At 37.2% G+C, this 17,425-nt stretch overlaps 1 long non-coding RNA gene across 1 annotated transcript in view; it reads right to left on the reverse strand.

Moving 5' to 3' along the window:
• Positions 1-1,025: 1,025 nt before the first annotated feature.
• Positions 1,026-17,425, reverse strand: part of LOC114883708 — a 45,017-nt gene continuing 28,617 nt past the window's right edge. The window contains exon 3 of the long non-coding RNA XR_003790652.1: positions 1,026-1,148. This is a non-coding gene — a long non-coding RNA (uncharacterized LOC114883708). The remainder of the gene's footprint in view (positions 1,149-17,425) is intronic.

Genomic DNA, 17,425 nt, shown 5'->3' on the forward strand with positions numbered 1-17,425 from the left:
GTTAGAATGGGGATATTACATTTATTTTGTCCAATATATATTTGTAGCCATGGACAAATCCATAATGTGACCAAAATTACTATCATGTTCATTGTTGTAATTGGTGGATTTTCTCAGTTTTTAAACATTATTTTATAGAATCAATGTATACTTTTTTTGTACTAGTAGGACAGTTCCATCTGTGTACTAGAATCAATATATATTGTTCAACCAGCCTGCTATATATTAGAATGCAAATCTATTGAAATATTCGAAGGCTCACCCTATCTATTTATCTATCAATCATATATCTGTCTATCTAATCATGATATAATATATATACCAATGCATATATATATATATCCCTGTATATATGTGCTATATTTTTGGATATGGATGGATCTTGAAGTGGACACTTCTGTTTTGTTAACCCAGTATCAGATTTCTTTTGGGAAATTCTCCCTTTTCACCTTTTCCACCATCCAGGTGGCTGCTTTGGAAGTTACAGTGTGGTACACTATAAAGGTCCAGTGCGGGGGGCATCTGCATCTCACTATTCAATCATAGTCCTTACCTGACAATTTTGGTACTGAAATTAATAAATAAAGGACAGTGTTTCCTTGGGGACGTTGCTTCTAAGTTAAAAATCAGACAGCTATAGACAGCATTGTTTTTACAATATGGCTCAAAGAAGCAGCCAAAAACAGAGATAGACACTAAGACAACCAGAACAGAAGGAAGAGTGAGATGCGGTTAAGAACAAAGAAATAGACACAGAGCAGAAAATAAAAAATAACAGAGATTCCTAATAGTGTTGGAGTTTCTAATTTTTAGTGCCCAGCCTCACTCCTGCCCTTGGATTCCAGTCATTCCCATAGCTTTGTAGAAAGTAAATCATTTTGATTAAACCAATTTGTATGATCCATGGAATCCAAAAATCATAATCAATGCATGACTGCATATGTGTGTAGACTAAAATGAGAATATCACTTGTTTTTAAAGACAATATTCAATTTATTCAACATTTTCTCTTCAAGACGTCTATGCTGGGAAGTATTTTTTCTAGGGTAAAATGGAGGAATAATTTTGTTTCACTTGTTATCTTGTTTATGTTCTTTGTGTTCTAAGATTCAGTTGAAATTCTTGGCGTTGATCAAAGAAGAGAAGCTCTGGGGAAAGAAAAATTGATGGTAGTAAATTCTACTGTGGTACCCAACATTACCGTTTTATTTCCTCCAAGTTGAAAAGGAAACAAAATGCTCTCAACATTTGTTGAGCACTTAATGTGTGTCAGACATTGTGCAAAGTACTTACTCTACTTTAATCCCGTTTTCCTGTCAACGCTCTTCAAGGTATTATTCCTATTTTATAGAAAGAGGAAACTGACAACTAATAGGGTTTCTTCCCTGAAGGTCTCACAACTATTGGCTGGAAAGAAGAGGCAGGACTTCAATAATCTCAACAGTATCATGGGCGCAGAAATTTCTAGGAAAATTCATTGCATGAATACTGTTGGTTGACTGTTAATACAGCTCCAAAATACTAATTTCAGTTACAGTTTGACCCATTCCACCCTTGGAAGATGAAAGTTAATGTAGGCCCTCAAAGCAGTTGATTTCACATTCATTGTAATAATCCATTCCAGTATTGACAATGCAATATCCTCATTATTTAATGACTTTGGGCTTCAGGGAGTTTTGATATTATTCTTAATTCCCTAAAGAGTATTTTTGCCTGTTACGTATATGGTGGAAATGGAAAAGATTTGGTTACCGTAGTCTAAATAACACCTTTTCACAGCAGTATGACATAAAACAAAATTATACTTTCTGCCATCCCTAACTGAATAAAATTAGTTTCTTCATTCTCCCAGCAGTTCTAGTGATCATAGAAATGGCTCCCCCTGAAAATCCTCTCCAGGTCTCCATAGATCCTGTCAGTCTTGGAATCCAGAAGGCTTCGGTTTTAAGACAGCCGCATCATTATACGACTCAGTCAGAAACTCAGCTGCCAATGAACCTGGTTTCAGATTTCTGCTCAGCTCCACGTGTCACAAGCAAATTTTTGACGCTAGAATATAAAACCTTCAGAGTCAAGGTGTAGTTGGACCAATTGCATTCTGGCTGGGACTAAACTCACAAATGTCCATCCATTGAGTGTAAAAAAAAAAAATAGTGTCTTATGAAGCCATTTCACATATATAGAGATAGATACTTACATACAAATTTATTTTAGTTTAAACTCTGATTTAGCCATATCTTAATGTTTAGAAATCACACATCAGGACAATATGGTAAAACTGTTCCATAACACTATAAACTATGTCCATGACATTCAGTAACATAAATTGTAGGGCACTAGTATTGTAAAATTAAAGGAAATCAAGGTTTTTCAATCAGTCTGTGCTATCAAAAAGCATAAATTAAATATAATGGACTTGTATACACATATCAGTATAGAATATATACTGAACTAAGAAAGTCCCCAATGGTCATGAAGTAACCACTTCTGAAGTCCACTTTTTCCCCCTGAAAGATTAGAGCTTTAGCCTGTGTTGACTAAGAAGGGAGCTGATGCAGTGCAGGAGCCTATCTCTAATTGCATTATAGTATAACCAAACCCCCCTTACCAGGTTGTGCATTACATGGGTTGCCTTATTGCTGGCCACAGTCTTGCTGAGTGAGTTATCCTAGGAATTTATGCATGCTTGTAAAATCCTTTTCTGTTCATTGTCTCTGAGTTTTAGGAAGATTGGTATTTTATCTAAGAAATTGTTGAGATAAATTTTAAAAACTCCTAACCAGCAAAAGAGGGCAAAATGCCCTATGTCAAGTTGTCAGTGTTAGCATCTTTTTTTATATTTATAAACACTGAGTGAAATGACACCATATCACTATGGTTATATTCTCCTAACAAAGTATAAATTGCTACCAAGCCCTAACTCATATTTGCTGACTAATTCAAGCCATCTGCCAGTAAGTCCAACAGATATTTTTACATTGTTTGTTAATGAGAATTGATGGACCATTTCATATCTTTCTTCCTCAGAATTTGAGTCAATACCAGCTTGACAAGGGACCTTTTCAATTTTTTTTTTAAATGATTCAGCCTTCCTTCAACTGCAACTTAGAAAATACCAATAGCTTTCTTCTTTGCTTTTTTAGAGCTCAGCGCTTCTGTGACTAAATGGGATGTCTTATAAAACTGATCTCCTATGAGTGTTTTGAAATAGTTCCACTATAGATAACATAGTAGAGAAATTCAACACGGTGCTACCGTTTTGTCACAAAATATACTTTAAATTTCAGTCTGGTAAGAAGTGTCTAGAAACAGCTGCAATTCCCATTGTTTAGTACATGAGAATCATTTCTTGTGCAATGTTGGCATGTTTACATTCTTAAATGGTGGGCTTATCTGCTTATCTGTATCAATTGGCATGAACTTCCCAAAGTACAGATTTTAGATCCAGTTTTCTCCAGATCCCAGTATGAAATTGAATGATAATCTTTATTGCCTCTGATATGGTTTGGGAATAACATTTACATTAGGCATAAGAAGTATAGCTGAGGTCGGCTGTCTAGGGTTCTAAATTGTAACTTTAAAGAAAAAATATAGCTCAAGTATTCTCAAAGGTATTAGATAGGGCCGCTTGCTTAAGGGATACTGAGAAAGCACCCTCTTGACCTTTAATAATGTGTCATTTCTACTGTTAATCCTCTGATAAATGCATGTGGACTTGTCAAAGGAGAATCATAGCCTACGAGTAGATGCTGGGAGAACAAGGGAATTTATTTCCTTGCTTGACAATTCTAATAAGAACCTGGAAGAAAGACACTTGAAAAATTAACTCAGGCCGAACACAGTAAAAAGCAATCACCTAAAAAGTCCCATAATTGATGCGGTGAGTGCTAAAGACTTAGTTACTTAAATAATTTATAGATGATCAGGAAAATGGCATTCAGTCATCTGTAATTTCATATTCCTGTTGCTGACAATAGATTATGCTTGCTGGCTTAGATTACAAACTATGTAATTCTATAGGATGATGGAGTTCCTTGGGTGACAGTTTGAGCCAATCTAAGCAAAGGCCCAACCTTGAGTTCCTTAAACCGATAAAAAAATATTGAAGCAAAGGAATGATAGAATATAAAGACCCATCATAATCCTGTATAACAAAAACATTGGTTGTATATGAGCCCTATTGGTTTGGATGTTGCAGATAATCTTGAATATCAGACCTATTGTTGTAGGTAGGGGGAGTGCCATTTCATAACCATATGCCACGGAGCAAGTGGCACTGGGCACTGGCAAGTGCCAGGTCTCAAGGCAGGATTGTTAAGGTCAGTAGTCTTTTTTTCTAGAATTAAAAGTTTAGGTTATGCCACAGTCATCCTGGTAATTCCCTATTACTACTGCATTTATTTTGCATTAATTATCTGAGGTTTAGAAGTCAGTATAAATTTCAGCCTTAGGGCTTCCCTGGTGGCGCAGTGGTTGAGAGTCCGCCTGCCGATGCAGGGGACACAGGTTTGTGCCCCGGTCCGGGAAGATCCCACATGCCGCGGAGCGGCTGGGCCCGTGAGCCATGGCCGCTGAGCCTGCGCGTCTGGAGCCTGTGCTCCGCAATGTGAGAGACCACAACAGTGAGAGGCCCGCGTACCGCAAAAAAAAAAAAAAAAATTTCAGCCTTAAAATATAAATTAAATTAGATTTAAATATGTTAATTGAGGGCATTATCTTTCCGTCAACCTTGAGGTTATAGACTGGGTTTTTTCCCTCGACTGCTCCTAAGGATTCTCTTTTTCGTCTTTTGTTGTAAACCACATCAGTGGTGGAGGAGCCAGCATCTTAGAGCCATCCTTACTCATCCTCATCCTTTTATTTTCCACTTTGATATGACTCTTTTCTTCAATCCTTCCCCAGAAGTGAAGCCTCACTCTGGGCATCTTATTGCCCACATTCACCCTCACAGTCATTCTTCAAGTTGATAGTATCCATATGTTTACAGCTGAATAACCTAAAGCCCAGATATTCCAGGTGACTTAATGAGGTTACCAGGTCATTTGTAGCAAAGCAAGGAATACATCCCAAGAAATTCTGACTCCTAGTCCATTGGAAAAGAATTCCGATCCTGACTCTATTACTCACTATCTACATGGCACTGGAAATGTCATACAACATGAGTCAAGGTTTTCTCATCATTAAAATAGGGATAATAATATCTCAGAACTTTGTAGGTGAATGGCTGAATGTGAGATAATACAAAAACACACAACACGCCCTCAATAAAAAGCAATTCTGTTTGTTCCAGTTGTTAGTGTTATTATGACCATATTGTGTCTTCTTTGTAGACCAAAAATTATATGTTCTTTTTTCCCCCGACTTCCTCCAAGATTTTTAGTGCATTTATTTTAACCACTTGAAAAAATCTTAGGGGCAAGAAGCTATTGCCTTCTCAAGCTGGGACAACAAGTAATTATTTTTTCTAAAATAGCAGATTTAGAACTTCTCTGGTGGTCCAGTTGTTAAGACTCCACGCTTCCAATGCAGAGGACGCAGGTTCGATCCCTGGTCAGGGAACACTTAAGATCCCACATGCCGCATGGCGTGGCCCAAAAAAAAAAAAAAGAAAGAACATAGCAGACTTACATATGGCAGATAAGTTACATAAATATGATTACTATTGCATTTCTAGAACATTATGAGAAAACTATGTTTTAGATGATGGAACTTATGCACTTTGGTTATGATTGGAAAAATTCTGTTCAATCTACATGTCCAAATAAACTGACATGTTTTCACTTTGCTTCATGAGCAAAGTGCTTCATGAGCTAGATATTGCCATTGGCAATACCCCAATGTTCTCCTGTGAAATCCTGTGGTCTGTGTGGGCTTCAAATGCCTAGAATACTTTAAAGTTCTCAAATGAATGTTAAGTTTCAAAATGGCCAATGAAGTGTCTTCCTTATCCTAGAAGAACTTTCTTCACTTGGCTTCCAGGACCCCAGACTCTCCAGTGACCAGTCCGATCAGCCTGGTCTTTTTAGTCTCTTTTTCTCACTCTTTCTTTCCTCTGGACCTCCTAACATTGATGTGTCCTCAGGCTTAGTACTAGGACCTCTTCTCTTCTGTTCCCTTTTCTTTTCTTCTTTTCCCTTCCCTCTCCTCCCCTTCCCTTCCCTTTCCTTCTCCTTTCTTCTTACCTACACTGATTTCCTCAGTGAGCACATCACATGTCATTTTAAGAAATCCCAAGTATAGGCTGATGACTCATAAATATATATCTCTAGCTCAAAATATCCCCTAATTTCCATATTTCTGTATTCAGCTGCCTACTTAAAATGTCCAGTAGACATCGCAATCTCATTGTATACAAACATGAGCTTTCAAGTTTCTAAACACAAAAATAAGAAAGAAAAAAGAAAAGGAAAAATAAAATCCTGCTTTACATACTGTTCACTTCATCTCATTTAATGGCATCTCTACTCATGGTTGCTCCAGTTCAAAATCCTCAGAATTGTTCTTGAATCTTCTTTCTCCTTTATACCTCCATCAATTCATTAGCAAATTCTTCTAGCTCTTCTTTGAAACATATCTGAAAGCCAACCATTTCTCATTATCACTGCTGCTACTACCCTGTGTCCTCCCCTGGATTATTACAGCAGCCTCTGACTGGTCTCCCTGCTTCTAATTTGCCTCTTTATATGCTTTTCTCAACATAAAAGCCAGAGTAATTTTGTTAAATCTCAAACCAATCAGCTCAAAACCATCTAATGGCTCTTCATTTCTCTCAGGTCAAAAGCTAAAGACCTTTTAGACTTTATCTTCAACTTGCACAGGCTCTGGACGCGCAGGCTCAGCGGCCATGGCTCACGGGCCCAGCCGCTCCGCGGCATGTGGGATCTTCCCGGACCGGGGCACGAACCCGTGTCCCCTGCATCGGCACGCGGACTCTCAACCACTGCTCCACCAGGGAAGCCCTATCTTCAACTTTTACTCCTCTTGCTGACTCTACTTCATCCTCAGTTGCCAGCACTGGGCACACTGCCTGTCTCTGCATTTGCTGTGACTTTTGCTTGGAATCGTACCTCAGGCATCTTTCCTTCCTTTGAGACTTTGTTCAAATGTTACCTTTTCAGTGAGGCATACCCTGGCCACTCTATATAAAACTGACTCTTAGCACTTCCAATATGCCTCAACCTGCTTTTACCATAGTGTTGATTTTCTTCTACTGTGCAAATACTTTCCTAATATGTTATGTTTACTATAATTTATTTATATTCCCCCACTAATATGTGATCTCCACAAGAGCAGGTATTTTTGCCTTTTTTCACAGAAGAATAAAATCCACGTATAACTCTTGATGAAATGAAAGGATGCATATGTTATATCCTTGTGCTGCCATATCCTCTTCCATTTCTGACCTCTGACAAGAATCACTTGTGTTCCCTTGGGACAACATGTCTACAGAAAAATGTTGTTACTCACAGGCATACCCCATAATTACACTGTGTTCTGGTTTGATAATAATCAATAGTTGATTGCCATGTATATTTTTTCAAGGTATCAGCTTTACTAAAATTGTGCTTTAAAAGTCAAAATTAATGCAAGTACCAAGAAACGAGGATAATGCATATATTCTCTATTTTGAAAATGAAACTAATTACAGAATCACAAGGACATGAAGTTTTATACCTAAAAAGGATTTCTGAGATCTAATCCATTCCCTGAATTTATACTTAGAGAAGTCTAACTCATCCAGAAGTTATATTTTACCTGCCTATTATATGCTAGGCCCTGTCATGGGCTTTGGAAGTACAAAAGTGAGTGTGACATTATTTTTTACCTTCAATAAACTTCTCGTCTTGTAGGCAGGATACGTAAATAAACATTAATTTCATTACAATGTGATTTCTACTTTAATAGGAAACACTTGAAGAGCCCTGCTTGAGATTTAGCCTTGGAAAAGTCACTTGGGACCAATTGTGCTTCTTCATCTCCTATTTCACTGTACCAGGATGAAAGAGGAGCCAGGCTTTATAACAAAGGAAAAGGAGAGGCAGCCCAACCCCTCTAGTATTTGCAAGGGAGTATCTTCATAGAGCAAAAAGTCAGCATGTCTGTTTTCTTTAAGTCTAAAAGAGTTTTTTCCTTCAGCTAACCATTTATCAATTGCACAGCTGCTCTGTGATATATGGTGTATCTGTTAAATGTTGCAGATCAGTCTGATCTTATAATATTCTTACCGATTTTATTAGTCCATTGCATTGTTTACATGTATGACTGAAAATGCTATTTTGGGTTGTCAAAGCAGTACAAACTTGAGAGTGTAATCCAGCGTTCAATTTGGTGAATGTGACTTCACTAACACATTTATATTACTTGCATAAAGCGAAGCAGGGTATACTTAAAATAATTTAAGGGTTTTGATAAAGCTTTCTTACTAAAACTTATTGGAAAATGTTGCACAAGTTGCATAAGTCTTCTTTAATTTTCTCTTTCTCTCTCTCTCTCCTTGTCCTTCTCTCTCTTTTAGATAGTTAAAAAAGAAGAAACATTGTATGCCACACATCTTACATTTTGAGTGATATGAAAACAGCTGTTCCCTTCATGTCTATCAGAAATAAATCCTAACCCTGTCTGAAAGGACTGTGTACATGCATTATAAGCTTTTTCTCTTAGGTCTCCACAGTCAACTCAGACTAACAGTCGATCTTATTGCCAAGGGGAATAGAAGGTGATAAAGCATAACTGGATGTTGTAGGGGGCGAGGAGTCAGGAATTAAATAGTAATCCCATGACCGGCCATGTGACTGGCTTCTCTCTCTGAAGAAAAAGGTGACTGAAATGTAGAGGAATGCCCCAGGTCACCTCTGGTTTAATCATCCTCACACTGACTTCCAGAAATGAAACAAGAATTCTCTCCTTCTGCTTCACTTTTCCCATTTTCCTCAGTCCCCTAGGAACTGGTTCTTGGGTTAGTGGTGGAATAGTTTCTATCCTCCATCACTGATTTTCCCTTCAATATTCCTTCAGTTAATTTCTTTAGGCTCAAATTCATGCCGTTTTCCTAATTCAGTAAAAAATATTTATTTGGGAACCATGATAGGTATAAGAACTAGGCTAAGCCTCAACTTGGAGTGTGAAATTAGGACACTGAGTTTTCCGTGCAGATTTGCACAAGGCAAGTGGGAACAGGACCTGACTCTGGGGGCTCATGTAATAGAAGATTTTCATTGTGAGGTGGTGGGCATTGGAGACAAAGCCCAGCCCCACAGCAAGAAGGCTCTATGGCCATGGGCAAAGTTCTCCCTGAGCCTCATTTTTTCTTTTGTAAAATGGGTAAAATCTTGAAGGATAATGCTCGTAACAAGCACTGAGCATATAGTCAACTCCCAATATGTGTTAGTTCCTGTGTTCCTTAAGGTCAAGGGGGGACTCAGTTTAATGCATCAGTAAGTGAGTATAGTTAAAAGTATGCCCCTCTCTAGATAAAGGGAAGGACAGTGTAGTTTATTTGGACTACATTGTCCTTCCCTTTATCTAGAGAGGGGCATACTTTAAACTATACTCAAGGTAGTTTATTTAGTTTTCTTCTCATATAGTTATGCTTTTTTGACTCTTATTTAATAATTCTTAACTTTGAAAGCAGTTCATCCTAAGGATTCCTCATCACCTTTACAAAATACATTAAATTCTCTCATGGGAAGCAGTGTGGTATACTGGAAAACACACACACACACACACACACACACACACACACACACCCTCAGTGCTACAAGCCATGATACTTAGATTTTTTTTTTTTTTCTTGCGGCACGCGGGCCTCTCACTGCTGTGGCCTCTCCCCTTGCGGAGCACAGGCTCCGGACACGCAGGCCCAGCGGCCATGGCCCACGGGCCCAGCCACTCCGCGGCATGTGGGATCTTCCCAGACCGGGGCACGAACCCGTGTCCCCTGCGTTGGCAGGCGGACTCTCAACCACTGCACCACCAGGGAAGCCCGATACTTAGATTTTTTAACCCTAATTCTGTTATATACAAAGTGACTTAAGTTACCAAGTCACGTGATATCTCCATGCATCAGTTTATTTATTAAATAAGAATGATACTATGCACTTCACCCAGTGATTGTGAGGATTAATATATCATCAACACGTAGTGGCTACTCACTTAAATGCTGGTTTTGACTCTAACCTTGCTTTACGTAGAAAAAAATCTCCTCTGCCTACCTGGCAAGGTTGCTATGCAGATCACATTAGTTACATGTATGGAAGCATTTGGAAAAGAGCCTGCATCTAAGGAATAGGAACAGCATGATTATTATGAATCGTGCGTGTGACTCTCTAACCATTTGTTCATAGTCTTTCAAAGGCAAAGGGGCCTTGATTCTTATGCTGCTTCTCAACCTCCCTTGTACTTTTTTCTTAAACTACTTTCCACGCTCTGGTCATTTTATTCGACCTCTTGATTTCACAGGATAAGCACATTCAGCAGAAGTTTGAGAGAAAATAACCTTTTGTTCTCAGCTTTTATGTCAAGAAGGCTTTAAGGCTTTACTGATCAACTTCCTCTGGCCAGACTCTGGAGAAGATGCTGTAAGAGGGGTTTCCATCTATACAGAGATTACCTAAATCAATAAATTTAGGTAATTTATTTACCTAAATCTGTGGAGTTGAGATCCTATAGGCACACAGTGGGATAAAGCTGGGAGTCAATCAAACAGGCTTTGGAAGCTTTCAAGTTTTGTTTCACACAAACATGCTGTCTAGAGAAATTTATACTTAAATTTCCTGCATATAACCCTTATGAAGATAAATTCATGCCTGAGAATTACTTTGTCACATGGATATATTCATTTATACTTATATTTATTTACAGGTTTTTTTTTTTCTTTTATGTGTTACTTCTTGTTTGATCAGGGGAGGGTGATCATTACTTCTGTTTGGTAAGGACATTGCATAAAGGTAAAAGTTATTTTAAGGTGATACAAACCAAACAAGGAAGCTCAAGTGATTAAAAAGAAATAGTGGCTGAGTAGTTCTCATTAATTGGAGTAACTCTAGCTTAAGCAGGAAAATCTGCTGTTTTGACCTTCATTGAGTAAGTATTTTTTAACGTACATTTACAAATTTTCTGTCTGTACAAAGAAGGGTATAGTAGTAGTAATTAAATCATCTCATTACAAAACTTGCAATGATACAGAATCATGATTCTGAACATTAATGTTCATTATCCAGTGATTTAAATATGTAAGGGGTTGGAATGAGTATTTCCCATGCTTGAGTATACTTTGGAATTTGCTTTCCTTTTGATATTTTCTTGAAATCAAATCTTGATATTGGTTTGTTTCCTTGAAGAGGAAGAGGGCGAGAGATATTCATGTTCTCATTAATTGATTTGGATGTTCTGATTTCAACACTCTGGTTTGAATACAAATATTCAGGTCATACTTTTATGTAAATATTTTACTATTGACTTTTCACTTACAGGCAAAGAAATACTAAGTTAACTCTTGAATTCTTATCTTAAATAATGATTTAATTAAATAGAATCTGAAATCTACTTTCTCATTGGGTTGAAACTCTTGACATTTTTGCTCTTTAACTGTTTTTGATGCACAAAATGGCAATTTATCTCCAAAAGAGACATGTGGTTTAGCTGTCTTATACTCTGTTTTTAAAATGTGTATTCCTTATAATCTTGGTCTGTTCAGGCTTACTATAACAAAATGCTATAAACTGAGTGGCTTACAAACAAGAGAAATGTATTTCTCATAGTTCTGAAGGTTGTGATGTCCAAGATAATGGTGCCAACAGATTTGGTGTCAGGTGAGAGCTCATTCCCTCATTGATGGCCATCTTCTCACTGTAACCTTACCTGGAGGAAGGGACTAGGGACCTCTGTGGGGTCTGTTTTATAAGGGCACTAATCCCATTCATGAAGGCCTACTCTCAAAAGCTAATCACCTCCCAAAGGCCCCACCTCCTAATACCATCACTTGCAGTGTTTGGATTTCAACACATGAATTTTGAAGGAACACAAACTTTCAGACCATGGTATTGATCATTAGTGGGAAGCTCAGTTAAGACATCAGTGTTATCGAGAAATAAAAGTCCTGAAACTGCACTAGAAATACTTTCTTCTTTCCATTGCTTCCTGCCGTTACCCCAGACCACTCCATGTGTATAGTTCATAACACCTCTACTCAATTTACCTGAAATTCAACTTCTTACCTTTTTCACTAAAACTACTTAACTTTCCTCAAATCCAACCCTATTGTTACTATCTTGGTTCAGGCCCCCAAGATGTCTCTTTCGGTCGTTGCAAGTTTTCCTAACTAGTTTCCTTGCCTCTACAATGATCTATTTAAAGCAAGAATCTCACCATGTCACGGCTTGCTTAAACTTCCTCAATGGTTTGTCATTCCTAGAGAATAAAGTCCCAGTTCCTTAATAGAGTATATCAGGTTCTCAGGGATCTTGCCCTGCCTATCTGTCTTTCACATCTTTCTTATCTGAAACTAGCTGAGAAAAACAGAACTGCTTAGAAGTTTCCATGTGAATCATGATGCATCTTGCCTCAAGGTTTCTGCGAAAATTCTCGCTCTGGGAAAGTCTCCCTATACCTTTATCCTTAGCCAGCTCCTGTTTAGATTTCAAGGCTGGGCTCACACTCCACTGTAGGAAGTTTTCCTTGGCGTATTTCCTCGGCTATTCCCAGATGCTGACAGCTGGGTTAGGTGCCCCTTTCTATTCTCCAGTAATGACACAGTGCACTTCCATATAATTTCTAAACTGAGTGTTATATCTCATGAATTGTCCTTCACTGTGTGAGCTCTTTGAAATGATTTATTTATCTTTGCATCTCTAGAACCTGGCAGAGTATCTGTACAGAGTAGATGCTGAATAAATTTGTTGACTGAATGAAGATAATAATGTGAATGTCCCTAGGAAACCTTCAAATGTGTTTGGATCACATTTATTCATCCGTTACATACATGTGCTCCAGAAAGGATTTCTGTGTGGGATAGAACATGAGATTAGTAGCACCCACTTTCCTTTGGAATTTCAGATTCCTTGATTTTCCCCAAATTAGAGGTGTGGAAGCAGATAAGGGGTGAAAATACTGGCTTTTACCCATACAGCCTTAAGAGTTTTAATTATCTGTAACATTACTTAAGGGTTTTTATAATAAATGTAGATTTTTTTTACATTTATAGTAAATGGGATAATTAGGATTTACTGATACTAAGGTAGAATTTGGTATAATCCTGATTCATTATTGAAAAGGTTATGATAACATCATAACAATAATAATCCATTATAGTCTCCCTCTATCCCTGTCATCTAGGTCAGTGCCATGATCAACCCATAGGCATTTATGAGTCATTTTTATATGCCTAGGACAGTGCCAGGAGTTCAAGTGAGTAAAATTCCAGGATTAGGCTTGAGCATGATCTCATGAAGGAGTAGGTAAATCATTTTAAGGGAAGTAAATAGAGTGTGTTTAGGATTAATGTAAGATAAGATGTAAAGTAAGATAAGGAGGATTGGCTACACTAAGGAATGTTTAAAAAACTTGGCAGATAATTAAAAGGATGTGACACAACAACGAAAATTCTTATAATGAAATATAAAAAAAACAGAAGGATACAAAATTATATATAATGGACTGATAGATATGTGATAAACAAAAATATAGTAAAATGTTAATGGTAAAATGTAGTTATTGGCATGTGGGTGTTTACTGTAAAATTCTTTAACTTTTCTCTGTGTTTGAAACCTTTCACAGGAAAATATTTGAAAATTTGCATGCACATGATAATTTCAGCTATATACTAAGTATAGGTGAAAGCAAAACTGGAAGGAAATGGCACGAATGGGTATTTGTGCCAATTAAAATATTAGACATTTATTTTTCTTGGTTTTTATAATTTAAGAACATTTAAAAGTAAAGGCAAAAAGGTTTTAACTGAGTTTGATTCAGAAATAAGTAATTCTTGATCAAAATACAAGAGAGTGAAAACTTGGACATTTACTACCTGCATGATCCTGGATAAATATTTATAGTCTTAAATTTTCTAAACCTCAGTTTGCTCTTTAGTAAATTGTGAATAAAAATACTACCAACTTCCTGAGGCTGTCATGAGGATTGAATATTTTTATAGGTACAGTGTGTAAGATAGGGCTTCGTACCTGGTAAATATTGGCTAATATTGTTAAGAAATGGACATTCTAGGAAATAATTACTATACAGATCGCTCCCGCCACCCTAGTATTGTGCATGTTTAGTAGGTGATGCACTCTTTAATCCTTGGAACCAGGTGTTCTTTTTTTTTTTTAATGAACTGTATTTTTTTCTTAAAGCTTGTTAAGTATTTTGAAGAGCTTGGGAAAGAGACTCCAAAGCAGCATCAAAAGTAATGGTAGAGGGATAGCAGCCCTTGGAGAAAGTCAGAAGTAGCATTAAGTTTTCCATGGAGCACCCTTTGATCCTTTTGGTTTGGAGAACAAAACAGACGTTCCTTGCTCTTTGCCTATTACCACTCCCTAGGGAAAGAACCTGATCAGGAATGAGACATTATAGAAAAGCAAAGCACAGAAAACAAGGCATCTCTTGAGGTTCAGTGGCAGGGTTTTGTGCCGTGATTTCTTCACCTTGAGCAGCGGCTTGAGTCCGATTCAGCACAGAGCTCTCCATGCAGTTGTTTATAGCTCCAACGTACAGACTTTTCATTACAGAAGGCTCATTTTCCCTTTCTGGGCCATGTTTACACTGTGATGATAAATAGTTCCACCGGGGTTGATGGAGGTTCTAAGGTTATAAACTGTGGTTTAAGTACATATCCTATCTTTTCCTGACCCCGGAGGAAAGGATATGGATGATTCCTTTGATTCATTTACTCCTTTTTAATAAACATGCAAGATACAATCATAGGCTATCTTTTATGGATTACTTTACAAGGATTCCCTGGCTATGAAATCCTGAACCAGATATATCCCAAACGCAGAAATCTGCCAGGGGCAGGAATTTGGCTCAGAGTCCTCGTTTGGCTGTTGGGAGCTAGAAAGCCAAAGTGCTGTCTTCCAGGATGAGAAAATGAGGAAGGGGAAGATAGACCTACATGCATTGTAGTGCTCAGTTCCATTCTTGCCACAGACCGGACTCCTGCTGGGGATCGTACGGTTGTCAGATTGGACTGCCACCTAAAGAATTATACCTACTCCAGTTATACCTACCTTGACAGTATATAGTTGGGTTTGTGATATTAGCAATATCAGAACACTTCCTAGCCAATAGATCTGAGTATAATCTTTCTCAGTCATTTTGTGATTTCATGGCTTTCCTTAAAGGCAAATATGCTGCTTCCTCCATCTCTGTATACCTGAAGATTAGTGATTGACGTGTGATGAATATTACATAAAGGTGTGCTATGTGAATGAATAAATGAATGAATGAAGGGCTTAATAAATGTTTCAGTTATTACATCAACATCTTCTAGAAATACAGGCTGTTCTGATAATTCAGCTATCATTATTTTACGTAAAAATGCTTTGGATTACTGAATTTAAAAGTCATCTTCTTGTGATCCATTTATAAGTTAGATTTACCTATATATTTTTGGAAATAACAGTTTTCCAATTATGAATGCAACATATGCCTATTACCAAAAGAAGGTCATATTAAATATCTTTAAAATGACAATTACATGTTTTTCCTATATCTACAAATGACTACAGTTAACATTTTGGGATACTTCTATACTTTCTTCTATACTTTATACACACACACAGAGACATTTTAAGTAACATAATTTTCTAAGTAATGAATGTGCCATGATTCATTTTAACCAGTCCCTTATTGATGAACACTTAAATTGTTTCTACTTTTTTGCTGTCTTTTATAATTAAAAATAAATATGATTTTAGTCAAATTTCTGCATAATCAAGGATATATTCATTAAAGCAGAATTTCTATGTACTTTTTTCTTCTAGAAAGAATGTTTCTCTTACTTTTGAGTCTGATTTTTTTTTTAATTTTTGAATTTTATTTATTTTTTTATACAGCAGGTTCTTATTAGTCATCCATTTTACACACATCAGTGTAAACATGTCAATCCCAATCACCCAGTTCATCACACCCCCACCCCCACCTCCCCATCTCTTTCCCCACTTGGTGTCCATATGTTTGTTCTCTACATCTGTGTCTCAATTTCTGCCCTGAAAACCGGTTCTTCTGTACCATTTTTCTAGGTTCCACATATATGCGTTAATATACGATATTTGTTTTTCTCTTTCTGACTTACTTCACTCTGTATGACAGTCTCTAGATCCATCCACGTGTCTATAAATGACCCAATTTCGTTCCTTTTTATGGCTGAGTAATATTCTATTGTATATATGTACCACACCTTGAGTCTGATTATTTTGAAAAATCTAATTCACTTATGCTGAATATCTTAATACCAGCATTAAAGATTTAAAATGCAATTGTTGCAAACATAAAATTTAACACTGAAAATATCCCTGGAGGAGCATTTCTGTTATTATCTTTGAGATGTACACTATATTTACCCACATGGTTATTGCCATCACATAATTTCAGCTTTTTGAGTTTGGTATATATTAAAAGTCTGAGGTCTAACATTCAAAATGTCTTTTATGTTTCACTACTCTAGATGACATTTATACTCTTTCCGGTTTTGAAAATTGCCATAAAGCAGTAGCCATTTGTAAATAAATAGTCACAGAACTCTGCTGCTGTTCAAAATTCGACAGAAGTGGATTAGGAGATTAATTGTGCATACCTATATGTGTGTGTGTATATATATATGTGTGAAAGCATAGACAATATCAAGATAAGTATAATAGACTGAATTTTGGGATTCATTGTTCAGTGTGTGTGTGTGAGAGAGAGGGACAGAGAAGAAAGGAGGGAAGGGGAGAGAAGGGAACAAATACGAATATGAATAATGTGGAAATTGAATTCCTTGAATTCCTTGTCCCTTGAGGCATTTTTGCCCCCTTGGTTCTCCTACTAGATGTCTCTTCTTCCCTTTTATTTTGTTCACATCTTTTACTCTTAAATTTACTCCAATCCTTCTATTCCCATCTATCCACAGGTTTTCAATTATTCTAATGGCATCTAGAACTAATAGCATGGTAAGGGAAATGGCGATTCCTGGAAGTCTGCCTATCCGGTCAGATCTACCTGGTATTTTTAAAAACATTCTCCTCACACAGGAGAGTCTGTAGGCACTCTGTAAGGCATCTGTACCTCTCTCTCCAGTGCCTCAGGAGATCTTTCTTGGTTCCCCCTGCTGCCCTTTCAAACCTATTTTGCTGTTATTGTACTTCCTTTGCTCCCATTGTCTGAACTCATTTGTTGTCTTCTTGCCTAGATCTTTTGGGTAGATGCTTTGCTCATAATTACAGTCTGGTTC

This window comes from Monodon monoceros, unplaced genomic scaffold (assembly GCF_005190385.1).
Source record: "Monodon monoceros isolate NGI ecotype Baffin Bay Population unplaced genomic scaffold, NGI_Narwhal_1 Super_Scaffold_5, whole genome shotgun sequence".
NCBI lineage: Eukaryota > Metazoa > Chordata > Mammalia > Artiodactyla > Monodontidae > Monodon > Monodon monoceros.